The sequence below is a fragment of the Cyanistes caeruleus genome, chromosome 31 (assembly GCF_971803275.1).
Source record: "Cyanistes caeruleus chromosome 31, bCyaCae1.hap1.1, whole genome shotgun sequence".
Classification (NCBI taxonomy): Eukaryota; Metazoa; Chordata; class Aves; order Passeriformes; family Paridae; genus Cyanistes; species Cyanistes caeruleus.
In genome coordinates, this window is record NC_141731.1 from 722,198 (window position 1) to 747,838 (window position 25,641).

The window sequence follows — 25,641 nt, forward strand, 5'->3', positions numbered from 1 at the left end:
AGCAGCAGCAGCTGAGAGTGTGGCAGAGCGGTTTTGACACTCTTTTTAGAGTCCTGCAAACATTGTTCCCGAAACAACCCACAGCTTTGCAAACGTGCCCGAAGAAAATGCAAAGAGAACTGGGGTGTGAAAATCAAAGACTGTTTATCTGTAGAAGAAAAGGAACAAGAATGAACTACACCACATATTTACACTGTAAGAATATTGGTAACAACAACAACAACAACAACAACAAACTATAGAACCTATTTACCTGAGAACAGATCTAACAAAACTCTATGAAACGTATTTACAGACAACTTAAACAAACTCTAACACTTCTATCCTGAACACAACAACTGTAAAACGTATGTACAGTAGGGTGGCATCTGTGTCTGTGATGTCCCTAAGTCCTGGAAGGAAAAACAAGTAGCACGGTCAGTGCAGTCAGGCACGGAAGGGTGTTCCATGTGCTGCCGGGCTGGGACACTGGCCCAGTGGGACTCTGCTGCCAGAAGAAAGCCTGGCTGGGGGCTGTGGCCCAGGCACTGGAACAGGGCTTGTATGGCCCACAGCAAGCCCAGGCCAGGCCAGGGATGGCCAGCAGAATGCAGTGCATGGGCTAGCGTGTCCCTGAGCAGGAAGTGCCCAGCCCGGCCCCAGGCTGGCAGCAGGGGACCCACTCTGCCTGTGGGGAGCACCTGCCTGTTCTGCTGCTGGCATCGGTCTTCATCCCAAGACCATGTCTTCCTCCTTGTCTTTTAGATCAATATCCATCTCTTCAATATAATCTTTCGTTTCCACCTCCATCTCTTCCTCTGTCTCGTACATATCCACATCCATCTCTTCCTCTCCAGTATCCTCTCCGTCCACTTCCATGGCTTCTTCTCTATCAGTCTGTGTATCGACGTCCGTCTCCTCCTCTCGGTCTGTGCCAGCCTGCAGAGGTAGCAAAATTTCCCAGCCTGTCCCACAGAGCTCCAGCCCAGCCAGGCAGCTGCGGGGTGTCCGCCTCCGTGGAATAGTACCATAGCTCTTTTGGAACAAATGCAGACATCCTGCAGGGATGGAGAGCAAAATCCAAGCGATGGGGAGCTTTGTGGACTGCTGGGGGAATCAGGGAGCAGGTGGCAACAAGGTGACAGGGGTAGGCTTGGAGCAGGGTGAATGAAGAGCGTGCTGGCACAAGGAGCCAAGGGTTGTGTTGTGGCCGTTGCTGGATGCTGGAAGTTCTAGCTGGAGCGTGCACTGTGACATCACCGCCAGGAGTTCAGGCCCAGGCTGAAGAGGACAACGGAGACCGTAGAATGAATGATGGAATCCCTGGGTGCTTGGGCTTGGAAGGGACCCTAAAGACCATCTTGTTCCAAGCGGAGCAATCTGCGCCCAGAATAGGTTGCTCAGAGCCCCGCTCCCAGCTGGCCTTGGATGTTGCCAAGGATGGAGCATCCCCAGCCTCTGTGCACAGCCTGGGCCAGTGGCCCAGCAGCCTGAGTGGAAAAGAGCAGCTTCATTAGATCCAACTTCAAGCTCACTCCTGCAGTTGAAAGGCTTCTCCTCTCTGTGCCCATCTTTCCTAGAGCTGCAGGGAGGCCTCGCCAGCCCCCTTCTCTTTCCAGGCTGAGCATCCCCAGCCCCACACGGACAGCAGTCCGATGCGTGGCAGTCAAGGCTAAAGGGTAGCAAATGGCTACATCAGGAAGTGAGAGATGGAAGCTTTTGGAGATGGAAGCTTTACCTCTAAATGTAGAAAAGAAAGCAAAGTGGAGGGGGAAATGGTGGGACTCTGGCTGTGTTCTAACTGGCGAAGATTTTCTTTTCTTCTTTTCTGTCGTGCTAACCCAAGTTTTGTTGTTTGAAAGGAGGTTTAGCAAAATATCCATCGTCTTCTCCACTGCTGAAACACTGAACAACATCTGGGCAGGCTGAGGATGCAGAGCAAAACCTGCAAATATCTACTGCTGATCGTGATCCTGGGGAATGCAGCTAAAGCCAGCCAAAAGCAATTTCTGGAAAGTCAAGCCTGCTTTACGTTTTCTGGAGTTTGGTTGTGCCAACTTCACCAGTCATTTCTAAAAAAGGAAAAGAAACTCCAAGCAAAAGAGGGAAAAACACAAAGAAACCAACCCAAAGAAACCAATCAAACAAACAGATAAAACACCCCCAACCAAACCAAAGGCAATGAGAAGTTAGGACTAGTTGTAAGGATATCACAGCAGGCGAATGGCTGCTTCCTACTTGGATCACCATCCAAAGCCACCTAGAACAACTTCTCCAAAACATACCCAACAGGAGAAATGGAAAAATTGATCCATGGCAGCTCTGCATTGTGGTGAAGGATGAGCATGCAGTGGTCCAGATGCAGCACTGCCCACCCTCCAGGCTGCTGTTTGCTCTGCTGAAAGACTCTTGCAGGACTGTGGCCCCTCTCCATGCAACGGAAATCATTGCCACAGCTCTCAGTTGAGGCACTGGCATTTCCAGAGCCAGATTCAGGCACAATCCTACTGCCTGCTGAGCATCTGGGAAAGGTGCTGAGCATCTTCAGGCCTAGAAGCACAAAAGAGCTCAGGCTCTCCCCGAACTGGGTTTTCAGGGCAGCTTTCCATATCTCTGCAAGATTTCTTCAGCCCTCAACACGTCTGACTTTATGATGTCCAACGATGCATTTGGGTTTCTTCCGTCCTCTTGTGTGCCCGTGAGTAACCTTCCACGTGGATGAAGGAGATTGTGTACAGGACAATTGATTGCGGCATTGCCATTTGGCTTCATTGTCACTCAGTTGAACACGGTCCTTATCTAAGAAGGACTTCCAAGAAATGGGTAGGAGTTTTGGCTGTGAGAGGAGCAGAAAGCACATTTTCTACAGCAAATTGCTAGCTGATGCACTTTCCTCCCTGCCAAAATAGTGATTGCCATTCATCTTCCTGGGAAGAATGTAAAGACCCATTCAGAGATGCCAGGTTCAGCTGGCCTGTGGCTTTGTGTACCTCATTTCACATGTCCAATTTCACAAGGGCCACTAAAAGAGGCTCATGTTTGCCTTGCTACCCACAAGTGCTGTAGGTATTTCCAGGAGAAGAGGGAAAACATCGCTGTCCTGTGGTGTGGTAGAAATGCCACCACAACTGTGATTGTGTGAGCAAAGCCAGCCAGTGCTTTTTGGGGCAGCAGCAGCAGCTGAGAGTGTGGCAGAGCGGTTTTGATACTCTTTTTAGAGTCCTGCAAACATTGTTCCCGAAACAACCCACAGCTTTGCAAACGTGCCCGAAGAAAATGCAAAGAGAACTGGGGTGTGAAAATCAAAGACTGTTTATCTGTAGAAGAAAAGGAACAAGAATGAACTACACCACATATTTACACTGTAAGAATATTGGTAACAACAACAACAACAACAACAACAAACTATAGAACCTATTTACCTGAGAACAGATCTAACAAAACTCTATGAAACGTATTTACAGACAACTTAAACAAACTCTAACACTTCTATCCTGAACACAACAACTGTAAAACGTATGTACAGTAGGGTGGCATCTGTGTCTGTGATGTCCCTAAGTCCTGGAAGGAAAAACAAGTAGCACGGTCAGTGCAGTCAGGCACGGAAGGGTGTTCCATGTGCTGCCGGGCTGGGACACTGGCCCAGTGGGACTCTGCTGCCAGAAGGGAGCCTGGCTGGGGGCTGTGGCCCAGGCACTGGAACAGGGCTTGTATGGCCCACAGCAAGCCCAGGCCAGGCCAGGGATGGTCAGCAGAATCCAGTGCATGGGCTAGCGTGTCCCTGAGCAGGAAGTGCCCAGCCCGGCCCCAGGCTGGCAGCAGGGGACCCACTCTGCCTGTGGGGAGCACCTGCCTGTTCTGCTGCTGGCATCGGTCTTCATCCCAAGACCATGTCTTCCTCCTTGTCTTTTAGATCAATATCCATCTCTTCAATATAATCTTTCGTTTCCACCTCCATCTCTTCCTCTGTCTCGTACATATCCACATCCATCTCTTCCTCTCCAGTATCCTCTCCGTCCACTTCCATGGCTTCTTCTCTATCAGTCTGTGTATCGACGTCCGTCTCCTCCTCTCGGTCTGTGCCAGCCTGCAGAGGTAGCAAAATTTCCCAGCCTGTCCCACAGAGCTCCAGCCCAGCCAGGCAGCTGCGGGGTGTCCGCCTCCGTGGAATAGTACCATAGCTCTTTTGGAACAAATGCAGACATCCTGCAGGGATGGAGAGCAAAATCCAAGCGATGGGGAGCTTTGGGGACTGCTGGGGGAATCAGGGAGCAGGTGGCAACAAGGTGACAGGGGTAGGCTTGGAGCAGGGTGAATGAAGAGCGTGCTGGCACAAGGAGCCAAGGGTTGTGTTGTGGCCGTTGCTGGATGCTGGAAGTTCTAGCTGGAGCGTGCACTGTGACATCACCGCCAGGAGTTCAGGCCCAGGCTGAAGTGGACAACGGAGACCGTAGAATGAATGATGGAATCCCTGGGTGCTTGGGCTTGGAAGGGACCCTAAAGACCATCTTGTTCCAAGCGGAGCAATCTGCGCCCAGAATAGGTTGCTCAGAGCCCCGCTCCCAGCTGGCCTTGGATGTTGCCAAGGATGGAGCATCCCCAGCCTCTGTGCACAGCCTGGGCCAGTGGCCCAGCAGCCTGAGTGGAAAAGAGCAGCTTCATTAGATCCAACTTCAAGCTCACTCCTGCAGTTGAAAGGCTTCTCCTCTCTGTGCCCATCTTTCCTAGAGCTGCAGGGAGGCCTCGCCAGCCCCCTTCTCTTTCCAGGCTGAGCATCCCCAGCCCCACACGGACAGCAGTCCGATGCGTGGCAGTCAAGGCTAAAGGGTAGCAAATGGCTACATCAGGAAGTGAGAGATGGAAGCTTTTGGAGATGGAAGCTTTACCTCTAAATGTAGAAAAGAAAGCAAAGTGGAGGGGGAAATGGTGGGACTCTGGCTGTGTTCTAACTGGCGAAGATTTTCTTTTCTTCTTTTCTGTCGTGCTAACCCAAGTTTTGTTGTTTGAAAGGAGGTTTAGCAAAATATCCATCGTCTTCTCCACTGCTGAAACACTGAACAACATCTGGGCAGGCTGAGGATGCAGAGCAAAACCTGCAAATATCTACTGCTGATTGTGATCCTGGGGAATGCAGCTAAAGCCAGCCAAAAGCAATTTCTGGAAAGTCAAGCCTGCTTTACGTTTTCTGGAGTTTGGTTGTGCCAACTTCACCAGTCATTTCTAAAAAAGGAAAAGAAACTCCAAGCAAAAGAGGGAAAAACACAAAGAAACCAACCCAAAGAAACCAATCAAACAAACAGATAAAACACCCCCAACCAAACCAAAGGCAATGAGAAGTTAGGACTAGTTGTAAGGATATCACAGCAGGCGAATGGCTGCTTCCTACTTGGATCACCATCCAAAGCCACCTAGAACAACTTCTCCAAAACATACCCAACAGGAGAAATGGAAAAATTGATCCATGGCAGCTCTGCATTGTGGTGAAGGATGAGCATGCAGTGGTCCAGATGCAGCACTGCCCACCCTCCAGGCTGCTGTTTGCTCTGCTGAAAGACTCTTGCAGGACTGTGGCCCCTCTCCATGCAACGGAAATCATTGCCACAGCTCTCAGTTGAGGCACTGGCATTTCCAGAGCCAGATTCAGGCACAATCCTACTGCCTGCTGAGCATCTGGGAAAGGTGCTGAGCATCTTCAGGCCTAGAAGCACAAAAGAGCTCAGGCTCTCCCCGAACTGGGTTTTCAGGGCAGCTTTCCATATCTCTGCAAGATTTCTTCAGCCCTCAACACGTCTGACTTTATGATGTCCAACGATGCATTTGGGTTTCTTCCGTCCTCTTGTGTGCCCGTGAGTAACCTTCCACGTGGATGAAGGAGATTGTGTACAGGACAATTGATTGCGGCATTGCCATTTGGCTTCATTGTCACTCAGTTGAACACGGTCCTTATCTAAGAAGGACTTCCAAGAAATGGGTAGGAGTTTTGGCTGTGAGAGGAGCAGAAAGCACATTTTCTACAGCAAATTGCTAGCTGATGCACTTTCCTCCCTGCCAAAATAGTGATTGCCATTCATCTTCCTGGGAAGAATGTAAAGACCCATTCAGAGATGCCAGGTTCAGCTGGCCTGTGGCTTTGTGTACCTCATTTCACATGTCCAATTTCACAAGGGCCACTAAAAGAGGCTCATGTTTGCCTTGCTACCCACAAGTGCTGTAGGTATTTCCAGGAGAAGAGGGAAAACATCGCTGTCCTGTGGTGTGGTAGAAATGCCACCACAACTGTGATTGTGTGAGCAAAGCCAGCCAGTGCTTTTTGGGGCAGCAGCAGCAGCTGAGAGTGTGGCAGAGCGGTTTTGATACTCTTTTTAGAGTCCTGCAAACATTGTTCCCGAAACAACCCACAGCTTTGCAAACGTGCCCGAAGAAAATGCAAAGAGAACTGGGGTGTGAAAATCAAAGACTGTTTATCTGTAGAAGAAAAGGAACAAGAATGAACTACACCACATATTTACACTGTAAGAATATTGGTAACAACAACAACAACAACAACAACAAACTATAGAACCTATTTACCTGAGAACAGATCTAACAAAACTCTATGAAACGTATTTACAGACAACTTAAACAAACTCTAACACTTCTATCCTGAACACAACAACTGTAAAACGTATGTACAGTAGGGTGGCATCTGTGTCTGTGATGTCCCTAAGTCCTGGAAGGAAAAACAAGTAGCACGGTCAGTGCAGTCAGGCACGGAAGGGTGTTCCATGTGCTGCCGGGCTGGGACACTGGCCCAGTGGGACTCTGCTGCCAGAAGGGAGCCTGGCTGGGGGCTGTGGCCCAGGCACTGGAACAGGGCTTGTATGGCCCACAGCAAGCCCAGGCCAGGCCAGGGATGGTCAGCAGAATCCAGTGCATGGGCTAGCGTGTCCCTGAGCAGGAAGTGCCCAGCCCGGCCCCAGGCTGGCAGCAGGGGACCCACTCTGCCTGTGGGGAGCACCTGCCTGTTCTGCTGCTGGCATCGGTCTTCATCCCAAGACCATGTCTTCCTCCTTGTCTTTTAGATCAATATCCATCTCTTCAATATAATCTTTCGTTTCCACCTCCATCTCTTCCTCTGTCTCGTACATATCCACATCCATCTCTTCCTCTCCAGTATCCTCTCCGTCCACTTCCATGGCTTCTTCTCTATCAGTCTGTGTATCGACGTCCGTCTCCTCCTCTCGGTCTGTGCCAGCCTGCAGAGGTAGCAAAATTTCCCAGCCTGTCCCACAGAGCTCCAGCCCAGCCAGGCAGCTGCGGGGTGTCCGCCTCCGTGGAATAGTACCATAGCTCTTTTGGAACAAATGCAGACATCCTGCAGGGATGGAGAGCAAAATCCAAGCGATGGGGAGCTTTGGGGACTGCTGGGGGAATCAGGGAGCAGGTGGCAACAAGGTGACAGGGGTAGGCTTGGAGCAGGGTGAATGAAGAGCGTGCTGGCACAAGGAGCCAAGGGTTGTGTTGTGGCCGTTGCTGGATGCTGGAAGTTCTAGCTGGAGCGTGCACTGTGACATCACCGCCAGGAGTTCAGGCCCAGGCTGAAGTGGACAACGGAGACCGTAGAATGAATGATGGAATCCCTGGGTGCTTGGGCTTGGAAGGGACCCTAAAGACCATCTTGTTCCAAGCGGAGCAATCTGCGCCCAGAATAGGTTGCTCAGAGCCCCGCTCCCAGCTGGCCTTGGATGTTGCCAAGGATGGAGCATCCCCAGCCTCTGTGCACAGCCTGGGCCAGTGGCCCAGCAGCCTGAGTGGAAAAGAGCAGCTTCATTAGATCCAACTTCAAGCTCACTCCTGCAGTTGAAAGGCTTCTCCTCTCTGTGCCCATCTTTCCTAGAGCTGCAGGGAGGCCTCGCCAGCCCCCTTCTCTTTCCAGGCTGAGCATCCCCAGCCCCACACGGACAGCAGTCCGATGCGTGGCAGTCAAGGCTAAAGGGTAGCAAATGGCTACATCAGGAAGTGAGAGATGGAAGCTTTTGGAGATGGAAGCTTTACCTCTAAATGTAGAAAAGAAAGCAAAGTGGAGGGGGAAATGGTGGGACTCTGGCTGTGTTCTAACTGGCGAAGATTTTCTTTTCTTCTTTTCTGTCGTGCTAACCCAAGTTTTGTTGTTTGAAAGGAGGTTTAGCAAAATATCCATCGTCTTCTCCACTGCTGAAACACTGAACAACATCTGGGCAGGCTGAGGATGCAGAGCAAAACCTGCAAATATCTACTGCTGATCGTGATCCTGGGGAATGCAGCTAAAGCCAGCCAAAAGCAATTTCTGGAAAGTCAAGCCTGCTTTACGTTTTCTGGAGTTTGGTTGTGCCAACTTCACCAGTCATTTCTAAAAAAGGAAAAGAAACTCCAAGCAAAAGAGGGAAAAACACAAAGAAACCAACCCAAAGAAACCAATCAAACAAACAGATAAAACACCCCCAACCAAACCAAAGGCAATGAGAAGTTAGGACTAGTTGTAAGGATATCACAGCAGGCGAATGGCTGCTTCCTACTTGGATCACCATCCAAAGCCACCTAGAACAACTTCTCCAAAACATACCCAACAGGAGAAATGGAAAAATTGATCCATGGCAGCTCTGCATTGTGGTGAAGGATGAGCATGCAGTGGTCCAGATGCAGCACTGCCCACCCTCCAGGCTGCTGTTTGCTCTGCTGAAAGACTCTTGCAGGACTGTGGCCCCTCTCCATGCAACGGAAATCATTGCCACAGCTCTCAGTTGAGGCACTGGCATTTCCAGAGCCAGATTCAGGCACAATCCTACTGCCTGCTGAGCATCTGGGAAAGCTGCTGAGCATCTTCAGGCCTAGAAGCACAAAAGAGCTCAGGCTCTCCCCGAACTGGGTTTTCAGGGCAGCTTTCCATATCTCTGCAAGATTTCTTCAGCCCTCAACACGTCTGACTTTATGATGTCCAACGATGCATTTGGCTTTCTTCCGTCCTCTTATGTGCCCGTGAGTAACCTTCCACGTGGATGAAGGAGATTGTGTACAGGACAATTGATTGCGGCATTGCCATTTGGCTTCATTGTCACTCAGTTGAACATGGTCCTTATCTAAGAAGGACTTCCAAGAAATGGGTAGGAGTTTTGGCTGTGAGAGGAGCAGAAAGCACATTTTCTACAGCAAATTGCTAGCTGATGCACTTTCCTCCCTGCCAAAATAGTGATTGCCATTCATCTTCCTGGGAAGAATGTAAAGACCCATTCAGAGATGCCAGGTTCAGCTGGCCTGTGGCTTTGTGTACCTCATTTCACATGTCCAATTTCACAAGGGCCACTAAAAGAGGCTCATGTTTGCCTTGCTACCCACAAGTGCTGTAGGTATTTCCAGGAGAAGAGGGAAAACATCGCTGTCCTGTGGTGTGGTAGAAATGCCACCACAACTGTGATTGTGTGAGCAAAGCCAGCCAGTGTGGCAGAGCGGTTTTGATACTCTTTTTAGAGTCCTGCAAACATTGTTCCCGAAACAACCCACAGCTTTGCAAACGTGCCCGAAGAAAATGCAAAGAGAACTGGGGTGTGAAAATCAAAGACTGTTTATCTGTAGAAGAAAAGGAACAAGAATGAACTACACCACATATTTACACTGTAAGAATATTGGTAACAACAACAACAACAACAACAACAAACTATAGAACCTATTTACCTGAGAACAGATCTAACAAAACTCTATGAAACGTATTTACAGACAACTTAAACAAACTCTAACACTTCTATCCTGAACACAACAACTGTAAAACGTATGTACAGTAGGGTGGCATCTGTGTCTGTGATGTCCCTAAGTCCTGGAAGGAAAAACAAGTAGCACGGTCAGTGCAGTCAGGCACGGAAGGGTGTTCCATGTGCTGCCGGGCTGGGACACTGGCCCAGTGGGACTCTGCTGCCAGAAGGGAGCCTGGCTGGGGGCTGTGGCCCAGGCACTGGAACAGGGCTTGTATGGCCCACAGCAAGCCCAGGCCAGGCCAGGGATGGTCAGCAGAATCCAGTGCATGGGCTAGCGTGTCCCTGAGCAGGAAGTGCCCAGCCCGGCCCCAGGCTGGCAGCAGGGGACCCACTCTGCCTGTGGGGAGCACCTGCCTGTTCTGCTGCTGGCATCGGTCTTCATCCCAAGACCATGTCTTCCTCCTTGTCTTTTAGATCAATATCCATCTCTTCAATATAATCTTTCGTTTCCACCTCCATCTCTTCCTCTGTCTCGTACATATCCACATCCATCTCTTCCTCTCCAGTATCCTCTCCGTCCACTTCCATGGCTTCTTCTCTATCAGTCTGTGTATCGACGTCCGTCTCCTCCTCTCGGTCTGTGCCAGCCTGCAGAGGTAGCAAAATTTCCCAGCCTGTCCCACAGAGCTCCAGCCCAGCCAGGCAGCTGCGGGGTGTCCGCCTCCGTGGAATAGTACCATACCTCTTTTGGAACAAATGCAGACATCCTGCAGGGATGGAGAGCAAAATCCAAGCGATGGGGAGCTTTGGGGACTGCTGGGGGAATCAGGGAGCAGGTGGCAACAAGGTGACAGGGGTAGGCTTGGAGCAGGGTGAATGAAGAGCGTGCTGGCACAAGGAGCCAAGGGTTGTGTTGTGGCCGTTGCTGGATGCTGGAAGTTCTAGCTGGAGCGTGCACTGTGACATCACCGCCAGGAGTTCAGGCCCAGGCTGAAGTGGACAACGGAGACCGTAGAATGAATGATGGAATCCCTGGGTGCTTGGGCTTGGAAGGGACCCTAAAGACCATCTTGTTCCAAGCGGAGCAATCTGCGCCCAGAATAGGTTGCTCAGAGCCCCGCTCCCAGCTGGCCTTGGATGTTGCCAAGGATGGAGCATCCCCAGCCTCTGTGCACAGCCTGGGCCAGTGGCCCAGCAGCCTGAGTGGAAAAGAGCAGCTTCATTAGATCCAACTTCAAGCTCACTCCTGCAGTTGAAAGGCTTCTCCTCTCTGTGCCCATCTTTCCTAGAGCTGCAGGGAGGCCTCGCCAGCCCCCTTCTCTTTCCAGGCTGAGCATCCCCAGCCCCACACGGACAGCAGTCCGATGCGTGGCAGTCAAGGCTAAAGGGTAGCAAATGGCTACATCAGGAAGTGAGAGATGGAAGCTTTTGGAGATGGAAGCTTTACCTCTAAATGTAGAAAAGAAAGCAAAGTGGAGGGGGAAATGGTGGGACTCTGGCTGTGTTCTAACTGGCGAAGATTTTCTTTTCTTCTTTTCTGTCGTGCTAACCCAAGTTTTGTTGTTTGAAAGGAGGTTTAGCAAAATATCCATCGTCTTCTCCACTGCTGAAACACTGAACAACATCTGGGCAGGCTGAGGATGCAGAGCAAAACCTGCAAATATCTACTGCTGATCGTGATCCTGGGGAATGCAGCTAAAGCCAGCCAAAAGCAATTTCTGGAAAGTCAAGCCTGCTTTACGTTTTCTGGAGTTTGGTTGTGCCAACTTCACCAGTCATTTCTAAAAAAGGAAAAGAAACTCCAAGCAAAAGAGAGAAAAACACAAAGAAACCAACCCAAAGAAACCAATCAAACAAACAGATAAAACACCCCCAACCAAACCAAAGGCAATGAGAAGTTAGGACTAGTTGTAAGGATATCACAGCAGGCGAATGGCTGCTTCCTACTTGGATCACCATCCAAAGCCACCTAGAACAACTTCTCCAAAACATACCCAACAGGAGAAATGGAAAAATTGATCCATGGCAGCTCTGCATTGTGGTGAAGGATGAGCATGCAGTGGTCCAGATGCAGCATTGCCCACCCTCCAGGCTGCTGTTTGCTCTGCTGAAAGACTCTTGCAGGACTGTGGCCCCTCTCCATGCAACGGAAATCATTGCCACAGCTCTCAGTTGAGGCACTGGCATTTCCAGAGCCAGATTCAGGCACAATCCTACTGCCTGCTGAGCATCTGGGAAAGGTGCTGAGCATCTTCAGGCCTAGAAGCACAAAAGAGCTCAGGCTCTCCCCGAACTGGGTTTTCAGGGCAGCTTTCCATATCTCTGCAAGATTTCTTCATCCCTCAACACGTCTGACTTTATGATGTCCAACGATGCATTTGGGTTTCTTCCGTCCTCTTGTGTGCCCGTGAGTAACCTTCCACGTGGATGAAGGAGATTGTGTACAGGACAATTGATTGCGGCATTGCCATTTGGCTTCATTGTCACTCAGTTGAACACGGTCCTTATCTAAGAAGGACTTCCAAGAAATGGGTAGGAGTTTTGGCTGTGAGAGGAGCAGAAAGCACATTTTCTACAGCAAATTGCTAGCTGATGCACTTTCCTCCCTGCCAAAATAGTGATTGCCATTCATCTTCCTGGGAAGAATGTAAAGACCCATTCAGAGATGCCAGGTTCAGCTGGCCTGTGGCTTTGTGTACCTCATTTCACATGTCCAATTTCACAAGGGCCACTAAAAGAGGCTCATGTTTGCCTTGCTACCCACAAGTGCTGTAGGTATTTCCAGGAGAAGAGGGAAAACATCGCTGTCCTGTGGTGTGGTAGAAATGCCACCACAACTGTGATTGTGTGAGCAAAGCCAGCCAGTGCTTTTTGGGGCAGCAGCAGCAGCTGAGAGTGTGGCAGAGCGGTTTTGACACTCTTTTTAGAGTCCTGCAAACATTGTTCCCGAAACAACCCACAGCTTTGCAAACGTGCCCGAAGAAAATGCAAAGAGAACTGGGGTGTGAAAATCAAAGACTGTTTATCTGTAGAAGAAAAGGAACAAGAATGAACTACACCACATATTTACACTGTAAGAATATTGGTAACAACAACAACAACAACAACAACAAACTATAGAACCTATTTACCTGAGAACAGATCTAACAAAACTCTATGAAACGTATTTACAGACAACTTAAACAAACTCTAACACTTCTATCCTGAACACAACAACTGTAAAACGTATGTACAGTAGGGTGGCATCTGTGTCTGTGATGTCCCTAAGTCCTGGAAGGAAAAACAAGTAGCACGGTCAGTGCAGTCAGGCACGGAAGGGTGTTCCATGTGCTGCCGGGCTGGGACACTGGCCCAGTGGGACTCTGCTGCCAGAAGGGAGCCTGGCTGGGGGCTGTGGCCCAGGCACTGGAACAGGGCTTGTATGGCCCACAGCAAGCCCAGGCCAGGCCAGGGATGGCCAGCAGAATGCAGTGCATGGGCTAGCGTGTCCCTGAGCAGGAAGTGCCCAGCCCGGCCCCAGGCTGGCAGCAGGGGACCCACTCTGCCTGTGGGGAGCACCTGCCTGTTCTGCTGCTGGCATCGGTCTTCATCCCAAGACCATGTCTTCCTCCTTGTCTTTTAGATCAATATCCATCTCTTCAATATAATCTTTCGTTTCCACCTCCATCTCTTCCTCTGTCTCGTACATATCCACATCCATCTCTTCCTCTCCAGTATCCTCTCCGTCCACTTCCATGGCTTCTTCTCTATCAGTCTGTGTATCGACGTCCGTCTCCTCCTCTCGGTCTGTGCCAGCCTGCAGAGGTAGCAAAATTTCCCAGCCTGTCCCACAGAGCTCCAGCCCAGCCAGGCAGCTGCGGGGTGTCCGCCTCCGTGGAATAGTACCATAGCTCTTTTGGAACAAATGCAGACATCCTGCAGGGATGGAGAGCAAAATCCAAGCGATGGGGAGCTTTGGGGACTGCTGGGGGAATCAGGGAGCAGGTGGCAACAAGGTGACAGGGGTAGGCTTGGAGCAGGGTGAATGAAGAGCGTGCTGGCACAAGGAGCCAAGGGTTGTGTTGTGGCCGTTGCTGGATGCTGGAAGTTCTAGCTGGAGCGTGCACTGTGACATCACCGCCAGGAGTTCAGGCCCAGGCTGAAGTGGACAACGGAGACCGTAGAATGAATGACGGAATCCCTGGGTGCTTGGGCTTGGAAGGGACCCTAAAGACCATCTTGTTCCAAGCGGAGCAATCTGCGCCCAGAATAGGTTGCTCAGAGCCCCGCTCCCAGCTGGCCTTGGATGTTGCCAAGGATGGAGCATCCCCAGCCTCTGTGCACAGCCTGGGCCAGTGGCCCAGCAGCCTGAGTGGAAAAGAGCAGCTTCATTAGATCCAACTTCAAGCTCACTCCTGCAGTTGAAAGGCTTCTCCTCTCTGTGCCCATCTTTCCTAGAGCTGCAGGGAGGCCTCGCCAGCCCCCTTCTCTTTCCAGGCTGAGCATCCCCAGCCCCACACGGACAGCAGTCCGATGCGTGGCAGTCAAGGCTAAAGGGTAGCAAATGGCTACATCAGGAAGTGAGAGATGGAAGCTTTTGGAGATGGAAGCTTTACCTCTAAATGTAGAAAAGAAAGCAAAGTGGAGGGGGAAATGGTGGGACTCTGGCTGTGTTCTAACTGGCGAAGATTTTCTTTTCTTCTTTTCTGTCGTGCTAACCCAAGTTTTGTTGTTTGAAAGGAGGTTTAGCAAAATATCCATCGTCTTCTCCACTGCTGAAACACTGAACAACATCTGGGCAGGCTGAGGATGCAGAGCAAAACCTGCAAATATCTACTGCTGATCGTGATCCTGGGGAATGCAGCTAAAGCCAGCCAAAAGCAATTTCTGGAAAGTCAAGCCTGCTTTACGTTTTCTGGAGTTTGGTTGTGCCAACTTCACCAGTCATTTCTAAAAAAGGAAAAGAAACTCCAAGCAAAAGAGAGAAAAACACAAAGAAACCAACCCAAAGAAACCAATCAAACAAACAGATAAAACACCCCCAACCAAACCAAAGGCAATGAGAAGTTAGGACTAGTTGTAAGGATATCACAGCAGGCGAATGGCTGCTTCCTACTTGGATCACCATCCAAAGCCACCTAGAACAACTTCTCCAAAACATACCCAACAGGAGAAATGGAAAAATTGATCCATGGCAGCTCTGCATTGTGGTGAAGGATGAGCATGCAGTGGTCCAGATGCAGCATTGACCACCCTCCAGGCTGCTGTTTGCTCTGCTGAAAGACTCTTGCAGGACTGTGGCCCCTCTCCATGCAACGGAAATCATTGCCACAGCTCTCAGTTGAGGCACTGGCATTTCCAGAGCCAGATTCAGGCACAATCCTACTGCCTGCTGAGCATCTGGGAAAGGTGCTGAGCATCTTCAGGCCTAGAAGCACAAAAGAGCTCAGGCTCTCCCCGAACTGGGTTTTCAGGGCAGCTTTCCATATCTCTGCAAGATTTCTTCAGCCCTCAACACGTCTGACTTTATGATGTCCAACGATGCATTTGGCTTTCTTCCGTCCTCTTGTGTGCCCGTGAGTAACCTTCCACGTGGATGAAGGAGATTGTGTACAGGACAATTGATTGCGGCATTGCCATTTGGCTTCATTGTCACTCAGTTGAACACGGTCCTTATCTAAGAAGGACTTCCAAGAAATGGGTAGGAGTTTTGGCTGTGAGAGGAGCAGAAAGCACATTTTCTACAGCAAATTGCTAGCTGATGCACTTTCCTCCCTGCCAAAATAGTGATTGCCATTCATCTTCCTGGGAAGAATGTAAAGACCCATTCAGAGATGCCAGGTTCAGCTGGCCTGTGGCTTTGTGTACCTCATTTCACATGTCCAATTTCACAAGGGCCACTAAAAGAGGCTCATGTTTGCCTTGCTACCCACAAGTGCTGTAGGTATTTCCAGGAGAAGAGGGAAAACATCGCTGTCCTGTGGTGTGGTAGAAATGCCACCACAACTGTGATTGTGTGAGCAAAGCCAGCCAGTGCTTTTTGGGGCAGCAGCAGCAGCTGAGAGTGTGGCAGAGCGGTTTTGACACTCTTTTTAGAGTCCTGCAAACATTGTTCCCGAAACAACCCACAGCTTTGCAAACGTGCCCGAAGAAAATGCAAAGAGAACTGGGGTGTGAAAATCAAAGACTGTTTATCTGTAGAAGAAAAGGAACAAGAATGAACTACACCACATATTTACACTGTAAGAATATTGGTAACAACAACAACAACAACAACAACAAACTATAGAACCTATTTACCTGAGAACAGATCTAACAAAACTCTATGAAACGTATTTACAGACAACTTAAACAAACTCTAACACTTCTATCCTGAACACAACAACTGTAAAACGTATGTACAGTAGGGTGGCATCTGTGTCTGTGATGTCCCTAAGTCCTGGAAGGAAAAACAAGTAGCACGGTCAGTGCAGTCAGGCACGGAAGGGTGTTCCATGTGCTGCCGGGCTGGGACACTGGCCCAGTGGGACTCTGCTGCCAGAAGGGAGCCTGGCTGGGGGCTGTGGCCCAGGCACTGGAACAGGGCTTGTATGGCCCACAGCAAGCCCAGGCCAGGCCAGGGATGGCCAGCAGAATGCAGTGCATGGGCTAGCGTGTCCCTGAGCAGGAAGTGCCCAGCCCGGCCCCAGGCTGGCAGCAGGGGACCCACTCTGCCTGTGGGGAGCACCTGCCTGTTCTGCTGCTGGCATCGGTCTTCATCCCAAGACCATGTCTTCCTCCTTGTCTTTTAGATCAATATCCATCTCTTCAATATAATCTTTCGTTTCCACCTCCATCTCTTCCTCTGTCTCGTACATATCCACATCCATCTCTTCCTCTCCAGTATCCTCTCCGTCCACTTCCATGGCTTCTTCTCTATCAGTCTGTGTATCGACGTCCGTCTCCTCCTCTCGGTCTGTGCCAGCCTGCAGAGGTAGCAAAATTTCCCAGCCTGTCCCACAGAGCTCCAGCCCAGCCAGGCAGCTGCGGGGTGTCCGCCTCCGTGGAATAGTACCATAGCTCTTTTGGAACAAATGCAGACATCCTGCAGGGATGGAGAGCAAAATCCAAGCGATGGGGAGCTTTGGGGACTGCTGGGGGAATCAGGGAGCAGGTGGCAACAAGGTGACAGGGGTAGGCTTGGAGCAGGGTGAATGAAGAGCGTGCTGGCACAAGGAGCCAAGGGTTGTGTTGTGGCCGTTGCTGGATGCTGGAAGTTCTAGCTGGAGCGTGCACTGTGACATCACCGCCAGGAGTTCAGGCCCAGGCTGAAGTGGACAACGGAGACCGTAGAATGAATGACGGAATCCCTGGGTGCTTGGGCTTGGAAGGGACCCTAAAGACCATCTTGTTCCAAGCGGAGCAATCTGCGCCCAGAATAGGTTGCTCAGAGCCCCGCTCCCAGCTGGCCTTGGATGTTGCCAAGGATGGAGCATCCCCAGCCTCTGTGCACAGCCTGGGCCAGTGGCCCAGCAGCCTGAGTGGAAAAGAGCAGCTTCATTAGATCCAACTTCAAGCTCACTCCTGCAGTTGAAAGGCTTCTCCTCTCTGTGCCCATCTTTCCTAGAGCTGCAGGGAGGCCTCGCCAGCCCCCTTCTCTTTCCAGGCTGAGCATCCCCAGCCCCACACGGACAGCAGTCCGATGCGTGGCAGTCAAGGCTAAAGGGTAGCAAATGGCTACATCAGGAAGTGAGAGATGGAAGCTTTTGGAGATGGAAGCTTTACCTCTAAATGTAGAAAAGAAAGCAAAGTGGAGGGGGAAATGGTGGGACTCTGGCTGTGTTCTAACTGGCGAAGATTTTCTTTTCTTCTTTTCTGTCGTGCTAACCCAAGTTTTGTTGTTTGAAAGGAGGTTTAGCAAAATATCCATCGTCTTCTCCACTGCTGAAACACTGAACAACATCTGGGCAGGCTGAGGATGCAGAGCAAAACCTGCAAATATCTACTGCTGATCGTGATCCTGGGGAATGCAGCTAAAGCCAGCCAAAAGCAATTTCTGGAAAGTCAAGCCTGCTTTACGTTTTCTGGAGTTTGCTTGTGCCAACTTCACCAGTCATTTCTAAAAAAGGAAAAGAAACTCCAAGCAAAAGAGGGAAAAACACAAAGAAACCAACCCAAAGAAACCAATCAAACAAACAGATAAAACACCCCCAACCAAACCAAAGGCAATGAGAAGTTAGGACTAGTTGTAAGGATATCACAGCAGGCGAATGGCTGCTTCCTACTTGGATCACCATCCAAAGCCACCTAGAACAACTTCTCCAAAACATACCCAACAGGAGAAATGGAAAAATTGATCCATGGCAGCTCTGCATTGTGGTGAAGGATGAGCATGCAGTGGTCCAGATGCAGCACTGCCCACCCTCCAGGCTGCTGTTTGCTCTGCTGAAAGACTCTTGCAGGACTGTGGCCCCTCTCCATGCAACGGAAATCATTGCCACAGCTCTCAGTTGAGGCACTGGCATTTCCAGAGCCAGATTCAGGCACAATCCTACTGCCTGCTGAGCATCTGGGAAAGGTGCTGAGCATCTTCAGGCCTAGAAGCACAAAAGAGCTCAGGCTCTCCCCGAACTGGGTTTTCAGGGCAGCTTTCCATATCTCTGCAAGATTTCTTCAGCCCTCAACACGTCTGACTTTATGATGTCCAACGATGCATTTGGCTTTCTTCCGTCCTCTTGTGTGCCCGTGAGTAACCTTCCACGTGGATGAAGGAGATTGTGTACAGGACAATTGATTGCGGCATTGCCATTTGGCTTCATTGTCACTCAGTTGAACACGGTCCTTATCTAAGAAGGACTTCCAAGAAATGGGTAGGAGTTTTGGCTGTGAGAGGAGCAGAAAGCACATTTTCTACAGCAAATTGCTAGCTGATGCACTTTCCTCCCTGCCAAAATAGTGATTGCCATTCATCTTCCTGGGAAGAATGTAAAGACCCATTCAGAGATGCCAGGTTCAGCTGGCCTGTGGCTTTGTGTACCTCATTTCACATGTCCAATTTCACAAGGGCCACTAAAAGAGGCTCATGTTTGCCTTGCTACCCACAAGTGCTGTAGGTATTTCCAGGAGAAGAGGGAAAACATCGCTGTCCTGTGGTGTGGTAGAAATGCCACCACAACTGTGATTGTGTGAGCAAAGCCAGCCAGTGCTTTTTGGGGCAGCAGCAGCAGCTGAGAGTGTGGCAGAGCGGTTTTGACACTCTTTTTAGAGTCCTGCAAACATTGTTCCCGAAACAACCCACAGCTTTGCAAACGTGCCCGAAGAAAATGCAAAGAGAACTGGGGTGTGAAAATCAAAGACTGTTTATCTGTAGAAGAAAAGGAACAAGAATGAACTACACCACATATTTACACTGTAAGAATATTGGTAACAACAACAACAACAACAACAACAAACTATAGAACCTATTTACCTGAGAACAGATCTAAAAAAACTCTATGAAACGTATTTACAGACAACTTAAACAAACTCTAAAACCTCTATCCTGAACACAACAACTGTAAAACGTATGTACAGCAGGGTGGCATCTGTGTCTGTGATGTCCCTAAGTCCTGGAAGGAAAAACAAGTAGCACGGTCAGTGCAGTCAGGCACGGAAGGGTGTTCCATGTGCTGCCGGGCTGGGACACTGGCCCAGTGGGACTCTGCTGCCAGAAGGGAGCCTGGCTGGGGGCTGTGGCCCAGGCACTGGAACAGGGCTTGTATGGCCCACAGCAAGCCCAGGCCAGGCCAGGGATGGCCAGCAGAATGCAGTGCATGGGCTAGCGTGTCCCTGAGCAGGAAGTGCCCAGCCCGGCCCCAGGCTGGCAGCAGGGGACCCACTCTGCCTGTGGGGAGCACCTGCCTGTTCTGCTGCTGGCATCGGTCTTCATCCCAAGACCATGTCTTCCTCCTTGTCTTTTAGATCAATATCCATCTCTTCAATATAATCTTTCGTTTCCACCTCCATCTCTTCCTCTGTCTCGTACATATCCACATCCATCTCTTCCTCTCCAGTATCCTCTCCGTCCACTTCCATGGCTTCTTCTCTATCAGTCTGTGTATCGACGTCCGTCTCCTCCTCTCGGTCTGTGCCAGCCTGCAGAGGTAGCAAAATTTCCCAGCCTGTCCCACAGAGCTCCAGCCCAGCCAGGCAGCTGCGGGGTGTCCGCCTCCGTGGAATAGTACCATACCTCTTTTGGAACAAATGCAGACATCCTGCAGGGATGGAGAGCAAAATCCAAGCGATGGGGAGCTTTGGGGACTGCTGGGGGAATCAGGGAGCAGGTGGCAACAAGGTGACAGGGGTAGGCTTGGAGCAGGGTGAATGAAGAGCGTGCTGGCACAAGGAGCCAAGGGTTGTGTTGTGGCCGTTGCTGGATGCTGGAAGTTCTAGCTGGAGCGTGCACTGTGACATCACCGCCAGGAGTTCAGGCCCAGGCTGAAGTGGACAACGGAGACCGTAGAATGAATGATGGAATCCCTGGGTGCTTGGGCTTGGAAGGGACCCTAAAGACCATCTTGTTCCAAGCGGAGCAATCTGCGCCCAGAATAGGTTGCTCAGAGCCCCGCTCCCAGCTGGCCTTGGATGTTGCCAAGGATGGAGCATCCCCAGCCTCTGTGCACAGCCTGGGCCAGTGGCCCAGCAGCCTGAGTGGAAAAGAGCAGCTTCATTAGATCCAACTTCAAGCTCACTCCTGCAGTTGAAAGGCTTCTCCTCTCTGTGCCCATCTTTCCTAGAGCTGCAGGGAGGCCTCGCCAGCCCCCTTCTCTTTCCAGGCTGAGCATCCCCAGCCCCACACGGACAGCAGTCCGATGCGTGGCAGTCAAGGCTAAAGGGTAGCAAATGGCTACATCAGGAAGTGAGAGATGGAAGCTTTTGGAGATGGAAGCTTTACCTCTAAATGTAGAAAAGAAAGCAAAGTGGAGGGGGAAATGGTGGGACTCTGGCTGTGTTCTAACTGGCGAAGATTTTCTTTTCTTCTTTTCTGTCGTGCTAACCCAAGTTTTGTTGTTTGAAAGGAGGTTTAGCAAAATATCCATCGTCTTCTCCACTGCTGAAACACTGAACAACATCTGGGCAGGCTGAGGATGCAGAGCAAAACCTGCAAATATCTACTGCTGATCGTGATCCTGGGGAATGCAGCTAAAGCCAGCCAAAAGCAATTTCTGGAAAGTCAAGCCTGCTTTACGTTTTCTGGAGTTTGGTTGTGCCAACTTCACCAGTCATTTCTAAAAAAGGAAAAGAAACTCCAAGCAAAAGAGAGAAAAACACAAAGAAACCAACCCAAAGAAACCAATCAAACAAACAGATAAAACACCCCCAACCAAACCAAAGGCAATGAGAAGTTAGGACTAGTTGTAAGGATATCACAGCAGGCGAATGGCTGCTTCCTACTTGGATCACCATCCAAAGCCACCTAGAACAACTTCTCCAAAACATACCCAACAGGAGAAATGGAAAAATTGATCCATGGCAGCTCTGCATTGTGGTGAAGGATGAGCATGCAGTGGTCCAGATGCAGCATTGCCCACCCTCCAGGCTGCTGTTTGCTCTGCTGAAAGACTCTTGCAGGACTGTGGCCCCTCTCCATGCAACGGAAATCATTGCCACAGCTCTCAGTTGAGGCACTGGCATTTCCAGAGCCAGATTCAGGCACAATCCTACTGCCTGCTGAGCATCTGGGAAAGGTGCTGAGCATCTTCAGGCCTAGAAGCACAAAAGAGCTCAGGCTCTCCCCGAACTGGGTTTTCAGGGCAGCTTTCCATATCTCTGCAAGATTTCTTCAGCCCTCAACACGTCTGACTTTATGATGTCCAACGATGCATTTGGCTTTCTTCCGTCCTCTTGTGTGCCCGTGAGTAACCTTCCACGTGAATGAAGGAGATTGTGTACAGGACAATTGATTGCGGCATTGCCATTTGGCTTCATTGTCACTCAGTTGAACACGGTCCTTATCTAAGAAGGACTTCCAAGAAATGGGTAGGAGTTTTGGCTGTGAGAGGAGCAGAAAGCACATTTTCTACAGCAAATTGCTAGCTGATGCACTTTCCTCCCTGCCAAAATAGTGATTGCCATTCATCTTCCTGGGAAGAATGTAAAGACCCATTCAGAGATGCCAGGTTCAGCTGGCCTGTGGCTTTGTGTACCTCATTTCACATGTCCAATTTCACAAGGGCCACTAAAAGAGGCTCATGTTTGCCTTGCTACCCACAAGTGCTGTAGGTATTTCCAGGAGAAGAGGGAAAACATCGCTGTCCTGTGGTGTGGTAGAAATGCCACCACAACTGTGATTGTGTGAGCAAAGCCAGCCAGTGCTTTTTGGGGCAGCAGCAGCAGCTGAGAGTGTGGCAGAGCGGTTTTGACACTCTTTTTAGAGTCCTGCAAACATTGTTCCCGAAACAACCCACAGCTTTGCAAACGTGCCCGAAGAAAATGCAAAGAGAACTGGGGTGTGAAAATCAAAGACTGTTTATCTGTAGAAGAAAAGGAACAAGAATGAACTACACCACATATTTACACTGTAAGAATATTGGTAACAACAACAACAACAACAACAACAAACTATAGAACCTATTTACCTGAGAACAGATCTAACAAAACTCTATGAAACGTATTTACAGACAACTTAAACAAACTCTAACACTTCTATCCTGAACACAACAACTGTAAAACGTATGTACAGTAGGGTGGCATCTGTGTCTGTGATGTCCCTAAGTCCTGGAAGGAAAAACAAGTAGCACGGTCAGTGCAGTCAGGCACGGAAGGGTGTTCCATGTGCTGCCGGGCTGGGACACTGGCCCAGTGGGACTCTGCTGCCAGAAGGGAGCCTGGCTGGGGGCTGTGGCCCAGGCACTGGAACAGGGCTTGTATGGCCCACAGCAAGCCCAGGCCAGGCCAGGGATGGCCAGCAGAATGCAGTGCATGGGCTAGCGTGTCCCTGAGCAGGAAGTGCCCAGCCCGGCCCCAGGCTGGCAGCAGGGGACCCACTCTGCCTGTGGGGAGCACCTGCCTGTTCTGCTGCTGGCATCGGTCTTCATCCCAAGACCATGTCTTCCTCCTTGTCTTTTAGATCAATATCCATCTCTTCAATATAATCTTTCGTTTCCACCTCCATCTCTTCCTCTGTCTCGTACATATCCACATCCATCTCTTCCTCTCCAGTATCCTCTCCGTCCACTTCCATGGCTTCTTCTCTATCAGTCTGTGTATCGACGTCCGTCTCCTCCTCTCCGTCTGTGCCAGCCTGCAGAGGTAGCAAAATTTCCCAGCCTGTCCCACAGAGCTCCAGCCCAGCCAGGCAGCTGCGGGGTGTCCGCCTCCGTGGAATAGTACCATAGCTCTTTTGGAACAAATGCAGACATCCTGCAGGGATGGAGAGCAAAATCCAAGCGATGGGGAGCTTTGGGGACTGCTGGGGGAATCAGGGAGCAGGTGGCAACAAGGTGACAGGGGTAGGCTTGGAGCAGGGTGAATGAAGAGCGTGCTGGCACAAGGAGCCAAGGGTTGTGTTGTGGCCGTTGCTGGATGCTGGAAGTTCTAGCTGGAGCGTGCACTGTGACATCACCGCCAGGAGTTCAGGCCCAGGCTGAAGTGGACAACGGAGACCGTAGAATGAATGATGGAATCCCTGGGTGCTTGGGCTTGGAAGGGACCCTAAAGACCATCTTGTTCCAAGCGGAGCAATCTGCGCCCAGAATAGGTTGCTCAGAGCCCCGCTCCCAGCTGGCCTTGGATGTTGCCAAGGATGGAGCATCCCCAGCCTCTGTGCACAGCCTGGGCCAGTGGCCCAGCAGCCTGAGTGGAAAAGAGCAGCTTCATTAGATCCAACTTCAAGCTCACTCCTGCAGTTGAAAGGCTTCTCCTCTCTGTGCCCATCTTTCCTAGAGCTGCAGGGAGGCCTCGCCAGCCCCCTTCTCTTTCCAGGCTGAGCATCCCCAGCCCCACACGGACAGCAGTCCGATGCGTGGCAGTCAAGGCTAAAGGGTAGCAAATGGCTACATCAGGAAGTGAGAGATGGAAGCTTTTGGAGATGGAAGCTTTACCTCTAAATGTAGAAAAGAAAGCAAAGTGGAGGGGGAAATGGTGGGACTCTGGCTGTGTTCTAACTGGCGAAGATTTTCTTTTCTTCTTTTCTGTCGTGCTAACCCAAGTTTTGTTGTTTGAAAGGAGGTTTAGCAAAATATCCATCGTCTTCTCCACTGCTGAAACACTGAACAACATCTGGGCAGGCTGAGGATGCAGAGCAAAACCTGCAAATATCTACTGCTGATCGTGATCCTGGGGAATGCAGCTAAAGCCAGCCAAAAGCAATTTCTGGAAAGTCAAGCCTGCTTTACGTTTTCTGGAGTTTGGTTGTGCCAACTTCACCAGTCATTTCTAAAAAAGGAAAAGAAACTCCAAGCAAAAGAGAGAAAAACACAAAGAAACCAACCCAAAGAAACCAATCAAACAAACAGATAAAACACCCCCAACCAAACCAAAGGCAATGAGAAGTTAGGACTAGTTGTAAGGATATCACAGCAGGCGAATGGCTGCTTCCTACTTGGATCACCATCCAAAGCCACCTAGAACAACTTCTCCAAAACATACCCAACAGGAGAAATGGAAAAATTGATCCATGGCAGCTCTGCATTGTGGTGAAGGATGAGCATGCAGTGGTCCAGATGCAGCATTGACCACCCTCCAGGCTGCTGTTTGCTCTGCTGAAAGACTCTTGCAGGACTGTGGCCCCTCTCCATGCAACGGAAATCATTGCCACAGCTCTCAGTTGAGGCACTGGCATTTCCAGAGCCAGATTCAGGCACAATCCTACTGCCTGCTGAGCATCTGGGAAAGGTGCTGAGCATCTTCAGGCCTAGAAGCACAAAAGAGCTCAGGCTCTCCCCGAACTGGGTTTTCAGGGCAGCTTTCCATATCTCTGCAAGATTTCTTCAGCCCTCAACACGTCTGACTTTATGATGTCCAACGATGCATTTGGCTTTCTTCCGTCCTCTTGTGTGCCCGTGAGTAACCTTCCACGTGGATGAAGGAGATTGTGTACAGGACAATTGATTGCGGCATTGCCATTTGGCTTCACTGTCACTCAGTTGAACACGGTCCTTATCTAAGAAGGACTTCCAAGAAATGGGTAGGAGTTTTGGCTGTGAGAGGAGCAGAAAGCACATTTTCTACAGCAAATTGCTAGCTGATGCACTTTCCTCCCTGCCAAAATAGTGATTGCCATTCATCTTCCTGGGAAGAATGTAAAGACCCATTCAGAGATGCCAGGTTCAGCTGGCCTGTGGCTTTGTGTACCTCATTTCACATGTCCAATTTCACAAGGGCCACTAAAAGAGGCTCATGTTTGCCTTGCTACCCACAAGTGCTGTAGGTATTTCCAGGAGAAGAGGGAAAACATCGCTGTCCTGTGGTGTGGTAGAAATGCCACCACAACTGTGATTGTGTGAGCAAAGCCAGCCAGTGCTTTTTGGGGCAGCAGCAGCAGCTGAGAGTGTGGCAGAGCGGTTTTGACACTCTTTTTAGAGTCCTGCAAACATTGTTCCCGAAACAACCCACAGCTTTGCAAACGTGCCCGAAGAAAATGCAAAGAGAACTGGGGTGTGAAAATCAAAGACTGTTTATCTGTAGAAGAAAAGGAACAAGAATGAACTACACCACATATTTACACTGTAAGAATATTGGTAACAACAACAACAACAACAACAACAAACTATAGAACCTATTTACCTGAGAACAGATCTAACAAAACTCTATGAAACGTATTTACAGGCAACTTAAACAAACTCTAACACTTCTATCCTGAACACAACAACTGTAAAACGTATGTACAGTAGGGTGGCATCTGTGTCTGTGATGTCCCTAAGTCCTGGAAGGAAAAACAAGTAGCACGGTCAGTGCAGTCAGGCACGGAAGGGTGTTCCATGTGCTGCCGGGCTGGGACACTGGCCCAGTGGGACTCTGC